The sequence below is a fragment of the Sarcophilus harrisii genome, chromosome 2 (assembly GCF_902635505.1).
Source record: "Sarcophilus harrisii chromosome 2, mSarHar1.11, whole genome shotgun sequence".
NCBI lineage: Eukaryota > Metazoa > Chordata > Mammalia > Dasyuromorphia > Dasyuridae > Sarcophilus > Sarcophilus harrisii.
Window position 1 is genome coordinate 245,904,899 of NC_045427.1, and position 19,562 is coordinate 245,924,460.

General features: G+C 37.0%; 1 long non-coding RNA gene across 1 annotated transcript; it reads left to right on the plus strand.

Annotated features, from left to right (window-relative positions):
• Positions 1-7,521: 7,521 nt before the first annotated feature.
• On the plus strand, positions 7,522-11,301 carry LOC116421115. The gene is made up of 2 exons (XR_004231431.1): positions 7,522-7,741; positions 11,246-11,301. It is a non-coding gene; the product is annotated as an uncharacterized LOC116421115 (long non-coding RNA).
• Positions 11,302-19,562: the final 8,261 nt, after the last annotated feature.

Sequence of the window (19,562 nt, forward strand, 5' to 3'; positions counted from 1 at the left end):
TTTTCTTTCTCATGTTTGTTTTCCCTTTTGATTTGATTTTACTTGTACAGTATGATGAATATAAAAATAAGTTTAGAAGAATTGGACATATTTTATCTAATTACTGTTTTGGGGAAGGAGAAGGGAAAAGGCAGGGACAAAAATTTGGAATATAAGGTTTTGTAAGGTGAATGCTGAAAACTATTTTTGCATGTATTTGGAAAAATAAAATACTTTAAAAGTGTCAGTAGTAAGAAAAAATGAATGAATGAGAACATTTTGTTCCAATGATCATGAAAGTGGATGAAGCTGGCACACTGGCATGCTTAGAGCTTGGTCAGGCATCAAAGACACCTAGGTCATTCACTGCATCCCAGGCCATCACCAGTCATCTTGATTTTTGTCCTGCCACTGGACTTGGATGGCTCTGGAGAAGAGTGTGAAACAAGAAGTGAACTCTATCTCACGTAAATCCAATTCGTGAGCAAGTCAAGATGTCACCCTGTGATGTCACAACAGCAGTATCAATGGGATCATCTATCCCTAATCTCTCTCCTTATTCCTTCATGTTCCATTGATAACACATGTCCTGGTATGTGATACCTGCCCAGCCTCTTTGCTGGTTCAAGGGGAAAACCAGTGTTCATCCTTTCCCCAAACAATGGGGTTCTCCTATACTAAAAGCATTTGCTTTTGGGGATACTGTCGCCACACTGGGCTGCTTACTATTCCACCCTATCAGTGGGTTGACATGTGGACAAGACTAAGTGAAGGCTCTGGCTCTGCTTTTGGTGGGTCAAAGGTATTATACATGTATGCTTACAAAATTGTCCAGCACTACTCCTCTGTGGGCTGGCCTGGAGGGAAGGGAGATAGGATTGCTGGGTCTGTGTTTTTTGTTTTATGTTCTACTCCACTCTGTGCTTGGCAATATTGTTGCCACTGGAAACTGGGCTGGACCCAGGTTCTCCTAATTTTCTAGTTCCCTCCTCTGTGTTATAAGCTAGATTTCCTGCACTATGGCCATGGAAATGACCATGCACTTGGGATAGGGAAGGCTTATGGGAAGTTTTGCTGTCTGTGTGTGTGCAGTGATGAGGGCCAGAAGTCATGCTCACAATTGGGAACTTTCTCACACCTTCTCTGTGGGTATATGGGATTGATGTTTGAGGCTATGAAGATTTGTGTTGCACATTATTAAATGCCATCTTTGGCTGTTTTACAGGGAACTCTAGCTGTGTTATGGAGTGTGTAGTGGGCACTGAGGGATATAGTTGTGTATTAATCTGAGGGTCATGTTGGACTGTGACTGTGTTGAGTGGGGGGTCTTGGTGGCCATGAGTATGTTTCTGATGTCCCATGCTAGATTAAGCTGAGTGTTACTCATGGAGTAGGTGGGGATTTTCATGTTTGGAGGCTCCTTTGAGGTTGCCTGGCTCAGGGTTTCCATGATACTCCCTTGGGTCAGGAAACATCAGGAAGAGCCGGAAGGAAGACTGCTGAACAGCCTTGGAGGGACCTGGCCCAGAATCCAGCAATCCAGCAGTGAGAAGGCTGGGAAAGCCTCATTCTGCCCAGAACTAGAGGAAAGAGGAGGAAGGAGCTGGGTGCTCCATGTGCTGTTCCCTCTGCCCCAGCAGGGTCTGAAGACCAGGCTCAGTTTGAACAATATTTTTCTATTCTAGTTCCAGTGTCCTAGAAAATGTGTCATCTTGGCTGTGCTATCAAAGGGCATAGTTTGGAAAAATCATGAGATTGATTTAGTTCACAGTTTAGAAAATTAATATGTAATAAAGATAGTACAATGTAGTAGATAGAATTCTTGTTCAGTTGTGTCCCACCCCATTTGAGGTTTTCCTGGCAAAAATATTGAAGTGGTTTGTCATTGCCTTCTCTAGCTTATTTTACAGATGAGGAAACTGAGACAAATAGCGATAAGTGATTTGTTCAAGATCATAACAGTTAGTAATTGAAGCCAGATTTGAACTCAGGAAGATAAAGCTTCTGGACTCTACTGCACTACCTCATAGATAGGGTAAGAGTTCTTAACCTGGGTGTTTGTGAACTTGGCTTTAAATATATATATATATATATATATATATATATATATATATATATATATACATGTTTGTGTGAATATATATTTATTTTTAACAGTATAATTGGTTTTTTTTATAATCCTATATATATTCAAAACCATTCTTTCAAGAAAGAGTTCCTGGCATGTACTAAAGGGGTACATGCCAGAAAAAAAAGTTAAGATCCTCTGGGATAGAATGCTACACCAAGTCAGGAAGTCCTGACTTAAAAAATTTGCTTCCCAGATTTACCAACTCTGGGATCTTGGGCAAGTTTCTTCACCTTTGTGAATTTAAATTTCCTGTGAGGCTCAAACTGGGTACTATGTGTAAAGCACTTTTTGAAGGTTTGGATAAATGTCAGCCGTTTTTCTCCTCTACCTGCAGATGCTTTTATTTTAATCTTCATTTAAAAATAACTACCTTTCCATCACCTGGGTCTGTTTTTGGTCTGTAAATGTGTCAGTTTTATAGAAATTTCCTTTACAGGCCCATGTGTCCGTGCTTGTACATTTGTACACATATTCTGTGTCCCTCTCTATGCAGGTACATGTCCAGGTGATTTTTTGGGTCCATGCATTTATGTTTATCTTTGTGACTCTCTATCTTTATGTATATGTATCTAGGTCTGTGACCATAGACATAATCTGCATCTCTCTTTTCACGTGTGTATGTGTCTCTATATCCATGTTTGTGTGATGCTTAGCCATGTGTTTCTCCATGCCTTTCTATATGTATATCTGTTTTCTGTGCATGGGCACATGAGGGTAGAGATCTGATGGGAAGGTGTTAACAACAACTCATAGATATGCAGGATCACAAAACCTGAGAATTGAAAGCAAGAGTGTGTTGGTCCGAGAGAGCCAATTGTTAAATTTTCAGTGACTGAATTTAAATTTTGGAATTTGAAGAATGCTACAAATTAGGACTTGATTTATTGTTTTGTTGGTTGTCAAGCCTTAAGAAAGAGATGGAGGAAGTGTTAATAATTTAGATTAAAATTTAAAATGTACCTGGTATACTTTTGTTTCTTCCCACAGAATCAAGTTGTTAAACATTTACCAGCACATTCCTAGAGAAAAGAAAGTCTCCCTTTGCTCTACCATCAGTAGCCCTCTCATTTAACTCATTTATACAAGAAAAGAATTCTTAATTCCTCTGCTTGAAGATTTATAAGGAGGGACAACCTACTAATTCCACACACTTTAGAGTTTAATGGAAAGTGCAACCCCGATAAACAACTGCTAAGTACCTGACATCTATACTGAATGTATCCTGAATGTACATATTAGAAAGTAAGCCCCTTGAGAATAGGGTTTCGTTTTGTTTTTGTTTTTGCTTTTTGTTTATGTTCTCAGATCTTAGTATAATATCTGACACATGGTAAGCATTTAATAACTTTTGTTGATTGCTTAGTTAATTGATTTTATTTTTGGCTAAGTGCATCAATACAAAGTACAGGAGGCGGGGCATATTTATCATGGAAGTCTTCAATGGAGTTGAGTTTTGCATAAGATTTGGAAGCAGTGGAGGATCATGGGAGTATGGAAGGGGGACATAGGCTTGTGAATGACTATTTCATAGTAGCACTCATGACTGATCTTCGCACATGTCCCCAGTCTTGACTTCCAGTGAGGAGGATGATTTAATTTGGACTGCCAACATCCTTTGACATGCTGCATCCAAAATATTTATGGGAAATTAAGCTTTTTCCCTCCTTTTGCCTAGAACTTCATGGTTGGAGGGTTGGGAAGGGGAGCAGTTCCCAGCTCTGCTGCCCCCTTGGGGCTTTGGCTCCCTGCCCGATGGTAGGGTGGGGGTGGAATGAGGTAGGGGCCGCCAGGATGGCTGGCAGGCATCCCCTGGGAGTCAGGAGCAGGAGGCTCAATGTTTCTGGGAATTGTGTGTAGGGAGGGGAAGAAGGGGGGAGTAGTAAGTAGTGAGCTCAGGCCTCAGTCCTCCTGGGATACCCATTCCCAGACTGGGGGTGGGGTGGGGGACACACAACCCCTATAGTCCATCCTCTCCTTCCCTCTGCCTCCCTGTTGCTGCTTAGACTCTCAACTCCTGGTAGATGAACAAAGGGCCGTTCTTAAAGCCCATTTCCATCCATTGTCTCATTTGATCCCCTGGAGAGCCCTGGGACTCAGGCAGCCCAGGTATTATTTATTATTCCACTTGCCTAGCAAGCTTTTTTGGTAGTGGTGCTGAGACTAGTACCCAAGTCCCTTGTCTCCCAATTCTTGGTTCTTTCCACTATAAGATGCTAACTGATGGTGATGATGATGATGCAGTAACAGCAAAGATGACAATGACAGTGATAATAATATTAACAGCTATAACTTATTATATCACATATCATTATAAACACTTCAAGGTTTATAAAGCTCTCTCTCTCTGTCTCTGTCTCTCTCCGTGTCTGTCTCTATCTCCTCTCTTCTCTCTCTCTCTCTCTCTCTCTCTCTCTCTCTCTCTCTCTCTCTCTCTCTCTCTCTCTCTTTCTCTCCTGTCTCTCTGTCGCTCTGTCTCTCTCTCTGTGTATGTGTCTGTCTCTGTCTTTCTGTTTCTGTCTCTGTCTTTATTTCTCTCTGTCTCTCTCTAACAAAACAACCCTGTGAGATTGGTAACACAAGAATTACTATCTTCCCCTTCCAAAAGAAACAGGTTCAGGGAAGCCAATGATGACTTGTCACACAGCTAATTAATCTGAGAACTGGAGGTGGAACCCAGGACACCTGATTACAGGCCTGGTGCTTTTCCCATTACACTATGTTTGTTCTCCAGATCATGCTTCTCTTTGACCCTGGCAGGACAGACAGCACTGGACAGGAAGACTCATTTCCCAACCACACCCCGAAGGGTAGAAAGGCATCATGATACAAACCCAGAGTGACAATTTTAAATTTAAATAAATTTGCCTGAAGATGGACTGCAGCAGAAAGCTACTAGAGTTAGACACAGATTGGCAGTGGTGGCCCTGGAGGAGGGACTAGCTCAACAGAGGTAAGAGAGGAGGGGGACAGATTGAGGGAGGGGGTGATGGTGCTCCAACTCTGGAGTGGATTATGAAGGAAGGGGTGGGTCTTGTATTGATGGTGAGGGTGTATGCATGTTTTGAATCCTATAGTAAAGCCTGAGGTCTGTCTGGTGGAGGGAGGTGGAGGCAAGCATGGCTGAGATGACTGTACTCATGGGGCTCAGTGTGCCAACAAGGGAGCAGCTGAGATTGCTGCTCTTGGGAGGGAAGTAGCAACTTCTTACCTCCCCCAACTCAGGGACCACGGGAAGTGTGGCCTGGGGGGGACTCCTGTGTGAGAGTTCAGCAGCCCAGCGCTTCCCACCACTTCCCACTGAGGCTTTATCTGCTGCCCAGCCCTCCCTCCCGGCTCCCAAGCCAGAAGGGAAGCGCCTGAAGCCAGTCTGCTGGGGTCAAGGGCGGGGAGGGGGCGGGGAATGGACCGTAGGCCTGGGACACAAATAGAAAAATAAATGACTTGAGCTTCCTATTTTTCACTAGATGTCGAGAGAGACAGAGAGAGGAAGAGAAAGAGAGAGAGAGAGAAAGGGAGAGGGGAGAAAGGGAGAGGGAGGGAGGGAGGGGGAGAAAGAGAGAGAGAAAGAGGTGGGGGGGGAGAGGGAGGGGGAGAGGGAGAGGGAGAGGGAGAGGGAGAGGGAAACAGAGGGAGAGGAATAGGGAGACAGAGGGAGAGGAATAGTGAGACAGGGATAGGGAGAGGGAGAAGGAGATAGAGGGAGAGGGAGAGGGAGAGACAGAAACAGAGACAGAGAGACAAGGAGACACACACACACACACACACACACACACACACACACACACACACACATACAGAGAAATAGGGTGGAGGGAGGGGCCAAAGGTAAGACCTGACCATCTCTCAGGTAATTCAGCTTAAACTACTGTTCAGCCAAGCAGAAGTTGGATCCAAGGAAGACAGGGCATGACTGAAGAGAGGTTCAGTGTGATTTTTCCTTCCTTGTGACTCAATCTCCATATCCTTCAGTGGTGTAGCTTGGAGACAACCTTGTCTCTCAGAAAGCTCTTGGTATGAGGGGAGCAATTATTACCCTGAGTTTCATGGGCACAGATCATACACACAGAAAAAGAGGCAACTTGAGATAACATTCATGTACTCCCATGCTGTGCTAAGGACACTGACTATAATGGGTTTAGGCAGGAAATTTTTTTGAAAAACCAAGTTTTGATGGAATCAAGATCTTAGTGAAATTCTCTAAACTGATTCTCTTGAAACACTGGAAGAGAGAAGTCATAAATGAGAAGGTGGGAAGGAAAGGGATCTGTATGGAGTAATATGGATTACTGCACTAGGCTAGGCTGGGCTGAGGTCATGGGAATGGCTAGATCTGCTGGCGCTTGAGGTCCTCCTGAGGATTCCTGCCTCAGCAGGTTGGCTCTGGAGAGGACAGGGTTTGGTTTCCTTTCCATTTTGGAAGTGGTGGGGGATGGTAAGACGGCTGACTGAAATTGTTAGGGTCCAGAGTCAGGCAAGGCTATTCAACTGTTCCTCAAAACATGGGACAGTCCTGATTTTTATTTTCCTTAGAATAAAAGGCAAGGTAGGAGTCCAGAGGATGGGGATTTTGAAAAGTTTGGTGCATGAATTTTCAGAGGAATTGAGGAGATGGAAGATTTTTTTTTTTTACACATGTACAATTCTTCTAAACATATTTCCACATTTGTCATGATGCACAAGAAAAATCAGATCAAAAAGGAAAAAAAGACCAGATAGAAAAAAAAGCAAGCAAAGGACAACAATAACAATATTGAAAATTCTATGTTGTGATTCACGTTTAGTCTCCATAGTCCTCTCTCTGGATGCAGATGGCTCTATCACAAAGCTATTGGAATTGACCTGAAAAGAGCTAAATCCATCACAGTCGATGAGATGGAGGATTTTAAGAAGTTTGGGAGGATGGGAGAATTCTTATAGGAATCTAGAAACTGTAAATTCTTAGAAGTCTGGGAAGATGAAAATTCTTAGTGGGAGATAAAGGATGGAGAAATCTCAAGAAGGTAGGGAAGTGCAAAACAGACTTCTTTTCAAATAGATGAAAGGTTTAGATGGACAGGACCATAGGTCTGAAAGAACAGGAGAGTTAGTCTGAGGAGCAGAAGTTTTCTAGGGTGCTAAATTCTTGGGTATCAGGATGGGTTGGTCTCTGTGGAGTTTCAGGGTAAACCTGAGTCTACCTTAATCTTTGGGTCCTTGACCCTCAATAAAGGAATAGGGGACTCCTTGGAGTCTAATCAGGGATTGGGGTGTGATCTTCCTTGGCAGGCTCATACCATAATGTTTCCTATGTTCCCCACTTCAATCCAGTCTAGTCCTATCAAACTCCAAAATGTAAAAACATACTTTTAGTCACCTCTCAATTATCCAACATAGAGTTTTAGAAACAAAATTCAATTCTAGGGTGTCTTTCCTTTACTTTCTGGCTTGTAAGTCTGATTCACTGGTATATTTGTTTAAACTACTCAAGTCAGAGAAGTGAAATCCACTGTGTCAGATAATTAAAAAATGTCTTTCAGATTCCAGGAGAGAAAAACTTTGCATTATCAGCATGTTATAATGGGGGGAAAATGCTGGAATTGGAATCAGAAGACTTGTTTTCAAGGATCTCTTCTATTAGTTGTGTGAATCTAGGTAAGCCATTTATTTTCCCTGGGTCTCAGCTAAAAAATGAAAGGATTGGGTTAGATGACCTTTAAAAGTACCTTCTAGGTCCAAACCCTACAATTTAAGTTTAGGGATTTTTCTCAGCATGGAACTCCTTCATTCCCATGGGAAATTGAGAGGTTAGACAAGAGCTTCCTGGGGATTCAGAGAAGAATGCAGGAAGGAGATAGGGGAGGCAGAAGAAGCCTTGAATTTAGGACCACATCCCCCACCATCATCAGTAACTGGGTGCTGAAGAATGTGAGTGTGGGGCCCTAGAACAGAAATTTTGGACATCCCATGAATGAACAATAGTAAGCTGGGCCTCCAAACATCCTGTACATCTCCCTGCAGGATGGAAAAGTGAGGAATATGTGTTTATCCCTCCCCAAAACAGTGCTTCCCAAACCAAATTCCCAAATTCCCCATACCTTCCTAGTATTTTGCCAGGATGTTATCTCTCAGAATCTCTTTAGAATGGTTGGGGAGGAGAAGAGGGCTAAGGGATCAGGTAGGAAAGAAAGTGGCTGGGAGTGGAGATTGTTGGTGGAGGTTAAGGAAGGTTTGATTGTCCCTATTTTTTACTCAGACTTTGGAAGGACTAACAAAGGTCTCCTGCTTCCTCATCCCTTTTACCCTTTATGTGGCTCAACACTGCCACCTGAAGGCCTTTGCTAATTACTGCCCCAAGGGGCACTTCTTGGGTCATTCCTAGGCCCTCCTCCGCTGGGGACCCCAAAACTCTAGCACTTACAGAGACCCCGCTGGACACAGCCACCTCTGTGATCTCCAACCTCATCCCCCACATTGCTATTCCAGCTCCTTGCTTCCACTTCCTGCCTCAGCTTGAAGACTACCTTGCCCTTTGGGAGGAAGAGGCAGGTCTTCTATCAGTTGTTGGTTCTAACTATCCATTTGAAGACACTGGGCAAGTTTCATATTTATTTTTCCTGATTTTCTTGGTCTCCCCACAGCACTTATTAGAGATATTTTCTTTCATTAATTCCATCTTCCTCTCCTACTCTTCTCTACCTTCTTTCAAAGGGGATTCTTAACTACTTTACAGAAAATAATGAAATTGATAGAAATAAACTCTTTTATGGAATCCTCCTTTATCTCTACACACTACCATAGTAGCCCTAGATTTCATCTCACTTTCTTTTCCTTTGATTTCAGAGAATGAGGTTCTCTTCATTCTTTATAAAGTTACCTCTTTCTATCTTCATTCTTGATGACATCTCCTCATGCCTTCTAGGATCTCCTCCCCACCATCTTCTTTATCTCTTTCTTTTCTTTCCTTTTTTCTTTTAAATAGTATTTTTTCCAATTACATGTAAAGACAAGTTTAAACATTCATTTTTAAATATAATTTTTGAGTTCCAAATCTTTCCCCTCTTCTCTGTCCTCCCTCAGATGGTAAACAATTTGATATAGGTTATACATATCATGGTATATATATCATGTAAAACATGTTTCCATATTAGTCATATTGTCTTTCTTCTCTTTCATGTCCAATCTCTTCCTTTCCAGTGATTCCTAATTCCACTGTCTACAGACTTGACCAATTTCGACCAGTGCTAAATACCTTCCCTTTCCCTCTTTTATCTTTCTTGAACTCCTGTCCTGTACTTTACCGTAGATTCATTTCCACGAATTACTTAATCTTCCTTACTTCCCACTCACTTGTAAACTGCTGTTAGGATTTCATTCAACTAAAACTGTTCTCTCCAAGGCCACCAACCACTTCAGACTCCCACGACTAATGTTATTTTTTCCGGTCTTATCCTCCTTGACTTCTGGCCTCTTTACACAATGTTGTTCACTTTGTCCTTCTTGATTAATCCCTTCTTCCTTGGCAGGAAGACACTGCACCACTGTCCCAAAATGCTATATTCTCCTAGTTCATCTCCTATCTCACTGACCTTGTCTGTCTCCTTTTTCTGGCTTCCAACCCCTAAATTCTAGAGTTGTCCCAAGGCTCAGTCCTTGGTCATAGTAGTGTAGGAGCAAAATCTCCAAGGTTTTTTCCTTGGAAACAAAAAGACTTGCGTTTCCAGTTTTAATTCTGGTACCATGAGACTGGGCAACTAAATTAAGTTTTCAGAGATTCAGCTAATTAGTTTCAAAATAATACATGCACTATCTACCTCAAAGAGTCTTTTTTTCCTGAGGTAATTGGGGTAAAGTGACTTGCCCAGGGTCACACAGCTAGGAAGTGTTAAGTGTCTGAGTCCACATTTGAACTCAGGTTCTCCTGACTTCAGGGCTGGTGCTCAATCCACTGCACCATCTAGCTGCCCCTTACTTCAAAGAGTCTTGAAAGAAAAAGAAAGTGCTTTGTAAATTACTGTTCCTCAAATGGTGTGGAATAATGGTACCTTTCTCACGTCCAAGCCTTTGTACTACCTGTTCCCTAAACTTGGAATACTTTTCTTCTTCACCTTGACTTGAGAAAAAGTCCTGAAAATCTGCAATAAATTGACTGGAATCCTAGTAATGCAATTTGGCATAAGACTTCTAGTCTTCAAGAGTTACAGATGCAAATACTATCATTCCCATTTTACATACAAGAAAATTGAGCTCCAAGATATTAAATGCTTTTCCCGGGGTTCTAAGTCCAAAACCTGAGAGACAAGATTTGATACTAACCTTCCTGACTCCCAAGTCTTATACTTCTTTTTCATTGAACCATATAGTTTCTTCAAAACTACAGCTTTGATCTTTCAAAGTTTTCCAGGAGGCACAAGAAAAATTAATGGAAGATAATTGCTGGGAAAGTAAATCCCTAACTCCCCCTTTCTCCCCATTCTGGTCAATATGGGTAATTTGGGATCATAGGATCAGAGATGTAAATTTGGAATAAATCTCAGAAGTCATCTGGTCCAATGCTTATTTTAGAGATGAGGAAACTGGCCAGAGAAAATATAGAACCTAAAAATGTTGTGTAATAAGTAGCAGAGCCCGATTTAAACTTAAGTCCCCCCTTACTTCAATGCTTTTGGTATTTATTACACCACCCCATGATTGTTCCTGGATCCCTTCAGTGCCTTTATAACATTAACCTCTAAAATGTTTGATGATGAATTTCCTACTCTGGAAAAACAATGCTCTAATGCTAAATTAATAATAATACTAGTAGGGGGAGGATTCTGGGAAGATGGTAGAGTAGGTTGGAAAATTTCAAACTCTCCAGATTTTCCTCATAAACAGATCAAATTTGCACCTCAGGGTGCATCAGATTGATGAAACACAAAGAACATTTGGGGTAGAACAGGGATCCATTCAGGACAACCTCAGAAGACCAGAAGAAAACCCCCAGGACAGGGTTTAGCCTGTATGAAGTATAAACACCTTGCTCCATAGAAACAGCCAGTCTGGGCTAGCCAGATTTCTCTGGAGCCTCATTTGGAACCACAGGAACTTTGACCTTCCAGATAACATGGGGAATTGGGGTCTGAGTCTAGGACAGAGGTGTGTGTATCTATCCTGTAGGTGTAGCTGCACTGCTGAGCACTGCTGGCCTGGACAAGAAAGTAGAAGCATACCTGGTGAGTACAGAAAGAGTGGGACAGGGATGCTGCTAGCTGCGGGCATTTGCAGGAGGATGGGGTTTTTGGTTTGGGGTCCAGGTCAGAGAGGACAGCTGAAGTGAAGCTAGTGGCACCATTCCCCAACCCCAGGATTTGAGATGTTTACATGAACAGGCAAAGAAGAAAGAATCTAACCATACAACCTTACTATAGTAATAAGGAAGTCCAGGGTTCATCTTCAGAAGAGGACAGTGAAGTTAAAAAAGTCTCTTCTACCCCAAAGAGTAACACTAAATGGCTCCCTGCCCAGAAAAAAATTTATAGAAGAACTCAAAAAAGACTTTAAAAATCAAATAAAAAAAGATTGAGGAAAAACTAAAAAATACGTAATAAAATAAAAACAATCAAAAAACCCCAGGAAAATTATGAAAAAAAGGTTAACCAACTTATACATAATGCATATATATACATATGCATATATAATACATATACATATACAGAGTCTTAAAGAAGAAAATAATTCTTTGAAAATTAGAACTGAGAAGCCAGTAAAGCTACAAGAGAGCAAGAAATAGCAAAACAAAAATATAAAGAATGAAAAAATAGAACAGAATAACATGAACAACAGATCAAGAAGGAAAAATATAAGAATAATTGGACTACCTGAAAACTGTGACAAAAAAGAATCTTGACACAATAATGCAAGATATAATTAAAGAAAATTATTCTGGAGTGATAGAACATGAGGGGAAAGTAGAAATAGAAAAAATCCACCAATATCACCTCAATGAGATCCTTTGTGGAAAACACATATTATTGGCAAAATTTGAAAACCCCAGATCAAAGAAAAAATTTTGCAAGAAACAAACAAAACGTTCAAATATGATGGAGCTACGATTAGAATTGTACATAATTTATCAGTACATAATAATAAAAGACTGCAGGTCTTGGAATAATATAAAATAGCAATCAAAAGAACTAGGCCTGTGGCTAAAAAATATAATGTTCAGTAAAATCATCCATAATATTGAGTTTAAAAAAAAGGACATTCAATGAACTTGCAGATTTTCAAGACTTTCAACCAAACTTGAACTTAATTGAATATTTAGAAGAACTCAAAAAAGACTTTAAAAATCAAGTAAAAAAGATTGAGGAAAAACTAAAAAAAAAAAAATAATAAAAACAATCAAAAAACTCCAGGAAAATTGTGTATGCGTGGGTAAGAAATGTGTGTGTGTGTGTGTGTGTGTGTGTACATTTAATTATAACCGGCTTATAGTTAGACGAGGGGGGGGGAATGAAAAGGAAAAAAAAGAATAAAGTAAAAATTACACAGCAGAGAACAAAAGAATAACCTATAAGGGAAGCAAAGAAAGGATGGACATTTATGAATATGATTTCTTCTATTATCATATATGCTTTCTTGAAATGGATATTGTTATATATTTTGAATCCTCCTTGATGTTCTGCTGATAATATTTGTTTTGTGTTTTTATTTTCTTTTTGTCTTTTTCTGTTTTGTTTTTTCGTATTTTGTACTTAGTTCAATAAAAATAATATAATAATAATAATGACAATTATAACTCAGATTTAAATAGTGCTTTAGTCTTTGCAATGTGTTTCATATATTTAATTAGCTGATTGTGCAGCATATTTAGAAAATGTTTTCTATCATGTCTAGTATTTAGATTCAGAAAGGTAAGTCCAAGGATTGAGGAAACAGTAGATAGTTGTTCATTTATTTCCTTAAAAGAATTTTAGAGATTTAAGTAAAATTAACTGAAACAATTAGCAACTTCAATAAAATAGGAGGACCTAAAATAAACTCATAAAATCTGTTAATAAAGGCTAGCAGGAGATCTAGAACAGAAATTCCATTCAAAATAACTCCAAAATGTTACTATTCTGTAAGATATGATGAGCTGACTGATTTTAGAAAAATATGGGAAAATTTGCATGAAATAATGAAAAGTGAAATGAGCATAAATAAGAGAATACTGTATACTATAATATTGTTTAAAGAACAATTGTGAACAAGAAGTGAGCATTATAAATTCTCATATCAATTACAAAGGATCTATCAAAGGAAGATGTTATTCACTTTCAGAGAAAGAACCAATAAATAGAAGTATGCATAGTGTAATTTTACATATATTTATAAATCTGTGTCAGATGATGATCTTCTCTAGTATAAGGTGGGGAGGGGAGAAGACAGTTCAGAATTTAAAAGGTAACAAAAAACCCACATAAAATTAAATTTAAAAAATGAAAGAAAAATAAAAAATAGTAGAGCTCTGTTCTCACCAGGAAAGTATAACCAAGCATTTCTTCTTATCCCTCACTTTAGGTAGTGTGGGATAATTTGATTTATTCTATTAACCTCTATTCTTATAAAAAAGATACCAAGAGAAAAAAATTTAAATAATTTATCCCTTAACCATGATAGCCTTCTTTTCTAGTTGTTGGTCACATATCCTTTTAGAGTAATGGAGTAAATTGTGAATCTAATCCTAATTTCTTCCAGACTGCTTTCCAATTTTGTCAAAAGATTTTTGTCAAATAAGGATTTCTGCCAACTGTAAGTTTAGGTTTATCAAACAGTATGATATGGTATTCATTGTTTCTAAGTCTTATTTACCTAATCCGTTTTATTAATCAGCTATTCTACTTTTTAAATCAATAGCAAATAGTTTTCATAATTTCTGCTTTGTAGTATAATTTTAAATATTGTTGCCAGACCCCCTTCATTCCTAATTTTTATCAATATATCCTTTGAGATTCTTGACCTTTTATTTATCCAGATAAATTTTGTTTTCATTTTTTTCTTGTTCTATAAAGAAACTCCCTGTAGTTTGAGCGTATGGAACTGAATAAGTTAATTAAGGTAGTATCACAGTTTTTATTATACTGCCATATCCAACCATGAGCAAAATTTCTCCAATTATTTTATTCTTCATTTCCTTATTAATTTTATAGGATTTTTTAGTTTTTGTGTTGATTTTTTTTGAGGGGGGACACAGAGAACAAGCCATTTTATGTAGAACAGAGGGTTTAAATTTGGAGATATTGGTTGTTTATGGTCAAACTATTAAGTCCTTACTATAGGTCAGGCTCTGCACTAAGCAATGTGGATACAAAGACAGGCAAAAAATAATATTGCTGTCATGGAGTTCACAGTCTTATATATATATGATATGAGAAATCACATAAATATATTATGAAGGGTATATATGTATAGCTTTGATTTAATAATTACATATGTAGTGTTATTAGATATTATGTATTATATATGAGAACATATATTAATATAATTAACACATTATGTCATATACATATTATATAATTATATACAACATACAATATGATAGAATTATATACTGCATCCATATATAGTACATATGATATATAAAATATACAATATTATATTTTATATATGGGACTATATAAAGGATTATTGAATCAGAGGATATGAATATTTTAGTGATTTTTCTCACAAATTTAAAAATGTTTTTTAGAAACATTGGATTAACTTAATAGTTTCACCAGCAATGGATCAGTTATTATGCCTGACTTCCTATAGCCCCTTCAAGGTTGTCTTTTTTCATCATTGTTGAAGTGATGACTGTGAAATCATCACCAAGATTCTAATTGTGTGTTCTTTAAGAATAGGGACTATTTCATTTTTATGTCTAATAGCCTAGCACAGTGAATTTGTATTTCTCTATTAGTAATTTTAAACATTTTTTCATTTAAATGAACTTTTAAATATGTTCTTCAAGAGATGTCCATCAATTGGAGAATGGCTGAATAAACTGTGGTATATGAATGTTCTATGTGGAATATTATTGTTCTATAAGAAATGACCAGCAAGATGAATACAGAAAGGCTTGGAGAGACTTACATGAACTGTTGCTAAGTGAAATGAGCAGAACCAGGAGATCATTATACACTTCAACAACAATATTACACGATGATCAATTCTGATGGATGTGGCTCTCTTCAAAAATGAGAGGATCCAAATCAGTTCCAATTGATCTGTAATAAACAGAACCAGCTACACCAAGAGAAAGAACACTGGGAAATAAGTATGGACCACAACATAACATTTCTACTCTTTTTGTTATTTGCTTGTATTTTTGTTTTTTCTTCTCAGGTTATTTTTACCTTCTTTCTAAATCTGAGCTTTCTTGTGCAACAAGATAACACTATAAACATGTATCCATATATTGTATTTAACATCTACTTTAACATATTTAACATGTATGGGACTACTTGCCCTCTAGATGGAGGGAAGGAGGGGAAAAGTTGAAACAGAAGTTTTTGCAAGGGTAAATGTTGAAAAATTACCCATGCATATGTTTTATATATAAAAAGCTATAATAAAAAAAGAAAATAAAAAATAAAATCTAAAAAATGTTTTTCAAAAGCTTTTTTATGAATTTATTTTTCTTTAGTTACTAACATATATAAATTAGCTTACTTATTCAGTTTAACTGAATAATTCCTATAGCTTTGTTAACTGCTATGGATTTGTGTAAGATTTTATTACTTATTTTGCAAGTTTATTTGTTTTGATGATTATTTTTTAAAAAAAGGAAAAGATTATGTTCTAGAATATCAGGAACTGAATTAAACTCATTATTTCGGAAAAAATCTTATGTTTTTCTCTTTGAAAATCTGTGCCATATTTACTGATCACTAAACCTGGGGCACCTCTCCCTGTTTTTCAAAGGTCATCTATACCAATCCAGAAATTATTTAATTCTCTTAAAATCTGGTACTAAGGACTAAACTCACTGGAGGCAATTATATTCCTTCTGATTTCTTCACTCACTTCAAGTTCTGATTCCTTGTTCTTTTTCCTGTCTCCTCCTCACCCTCAACTATTTCTCAGCCCAGAGATCATTCTCTTTATATTTTCCTCTTCATAGGATAATGGGCTGCATGACCAGAATTTCTTTCTTGAGAGCCTATTGAACTGACTCTCATATATACTCTAATGCCATAAGATATAACTTATGGTTTGATAAGTTTTTTAAAATCCATTCTGTTACAGTCTAGGCAAATGTCAAATTATAAAGTGAACTTTAGTTCACTTTCTTGCCTATTACAAAGCTAAGATAGTGGTCACTGCCTCCCAAGATTCCTGGAATTTCTACTTCAGCAACAAATTCTTTCCACTTAGATTGGTCTAGAATAGCTGCTCTTGATTCTCCTTTCATATTCAGAAGGATAAAAATGAACAAAGGGACATTGTGGATTTCCTTACCTACTTTTGATTCAATTCCCTAACCTGAAAAATGGAAATATTTTTATTATCCATTGTTCAGCATTCCTTTTTAAAAAATCTAATATTTTATTTTTCCCAATTACATGAGAAGGTAACAATTTGATATAGATTATATATCAAAATATATAAACATATTAAATATAAATATATAAACTATATAAAAACATTAAATATATTAAAGTATATGTTTACAATATATGTGCAGCATTCTTATAAGGAAAGTTCTTTGTAAAATGTTAAATTATATAAATATATGATCTATACAAATATTGGTCCTCTTTTCTATACTCTTTGCCAGTGAAATTCTTGGCTTCATTTATCATGTTTATAATGCTGGCTTGAGCCCTTACATCTCAGGGCCCAAATGTTCAGCAGCCTGCTTGTACATGTTTGTACCTAGAGGACTTTCTTACTCAGAATATCCTTAATAAAGAAAGGAATGTTTTATATGTTGTCAGGGTACTCTGTTATATATTTGAGGTGTTAGGAAAACCCAGAATCACAGCATCACATAGTCCAACATCCTCTTTTTCCAGAAGAGAAAACTGAAACCCAGAAAAATGAATTGATTTATCTAAGTCAAGCCAGTAGTAAGTTTCAGATTTGATTCAAAACTCAGATCTGTGTTAGACTTTTGGGGATGCCCAATTTGAAAGGTAGGCAGTCATGTTTGGAGGAAAAAAAGAATCTCAAATGTTTGTAATAGTGATCAGTTTATTCCTAGCCAAGTTAGTCTATAAGCACTTATTAATTATAATAGCAAATAATTATACAGTGTTTCCTAAGTGCCAGATATTGTGCAACCAGCCAGTGATATTGAGGTGTTCTGGGTACTCAGGCCTTTCCCTCAGGGTAATAGCTGTACTCTAAGATCAGGAGATGGTATTATGTAATTGGCATAATTATGCAATTTACATAATACTAATTATATAATTGGCAAGGCTGGGATTGTCAACATTTTCAGTTTGCTCAGTGATTGAGATGAGCCTATCTATGTCATTTCAATTCCAAATCCATATCTTTCATTTTGTACTTATTTTCTTAGAAAAAATGTTCCAATTCTTTTCTTTTAGTTTGGAGGAGTGATTACTTTGCAAGTTAGTGGTTAATGAAGCAACAGATTCTAGCCCAATCCTTTGCTATTCTTGTAGAGCTTGACATGACTACAATGGATTATGGGTACACTACCCATTGCTACCTTGGAAATTGTTGCTCTTCAGTCATTTCAGCCATGTCCAACTCTTTGTGACCTAATTTGGAGTTTTCTTGGCAAAGATACTAGAGAGGTTTGCCATGTCCTTCTGAATTCATTTTACAGATGAGGAAATGGAAGCAGAGTGAAGTGACTTGCCCAGAGTCACACAGCTATAAGAATCTGAGACCAGATTTGAAATCGGTAGATAAGACTTTAAGACTCTAGTCCTGGAGTTCTATCCACTGGACCTATATGACCTCGATATCCTGTAAGAACATGTGAAATTGTTTTTTTCCATTTGAAACATTGCTGTTTTTAGGCAGAACAATAGAAAACTACTGCCTGACTTGATGTAACTATATCTATTTACATATTGCTTGTTTCTAGAATATTCCAACTATTCCCAACTGTATACTATCCTTCATCTATCTTTTTGTCTTCTCAAGCTAGTATGAAAAAACTACAGTGTAGAGATTTTGCCCAGATCAAAAAAAAAAAAAAAAAAAAAAAAGACAAAATCTTGTCCCAGGGTGGACAAAATCCTGAATATGGTTTTCATTTTTATGTCCATAGTCTGGCTATTGAAATAATGTTGAAATAATGAAATATAAAGTGCCTTAGATAAATAAGAAAACAGAGAATTGAATCAATTTTTAAATACTGCTTTTGAAAGCTGTTTCTTTTTTTAATATTCATTTTATTTTTATTACATTTGAGTTCTCAGCTGCCTGTTTCTCCTCCCAACCCTCTCCTAGAGAAGGCCAACATCTGATACAGATATTAAACTATAAAATAATAGTTCCATGTATCAGTTCTTTCTCTGGTGATGAATAGCATCTTACTTCATAGCCTTTATAGTTGATTTGAATATTCATATAATTCAGAATAGTTTAATTATCCACAGTTCTTCTTCAAACACTATTGCTGTTACTGTGTACAACCTTCTCTTGGTCCCGCTCACTTTACTTTTCATTATTTCATTGAAATTTTTCCATGTTTTCCTAAAATCAAAACTACTCAATATTTCTTAAAATATAGTAATATTCTATCATAATCAAATACCAAAACTTGTGCTGCTGTTCCTCATTTGATAAATATCGCCTCAATTTGCCACCACAAAGAGACTTGACAAAGTTCTCCATATATTTGAGATATTAGACTTTTATTCAAGAAACTGTCTATTAAATTCCCCTCCCTCTAATTTTCTGCTTTCTAATTTTTGCTATGTTGGTTTTATTTGTACAACTCCATTTTAATGTAATCAAAATTATCCATTGACATCTCATAATGCTCTTTTTTATAAATTTTTCTTCTATCCATATGTTTAATAGGTAATATGTTATATGTTCTTCTGATTTACTTCTAATATCTTGCTTTATATTTAAGACATGTGTCCATTTTAATTCTATCTTATTAACTGGTAAATCTATAATTTCTGTCAGACTGCTTTCCAGTTGTCCCCAGTTTTTACCATACAGTGAATTCTTATCCTGAAAACTTAAATCTTTATATTTATCAAACACAAGGTTACTATGATCATTTACACTGTGTATTATACTTTATTCCAAAGCTTCTTAAAGTGTTGGTTGCAATGAGGTGGTGTGAAATGTAAAAATAAACAAGCACATTTATCTCATTAATGTGTAAATTTGCTTTCATTTTTAATAAATGATAAAATTATATGTATATTAAAGAATTGTTTTAAAATAAATTTATTATTTATTATCAGTAAATGTTTGATTTGTACACTTATTTTATATTTCTATATATCCAGAATTGTATAACAATTTCTCC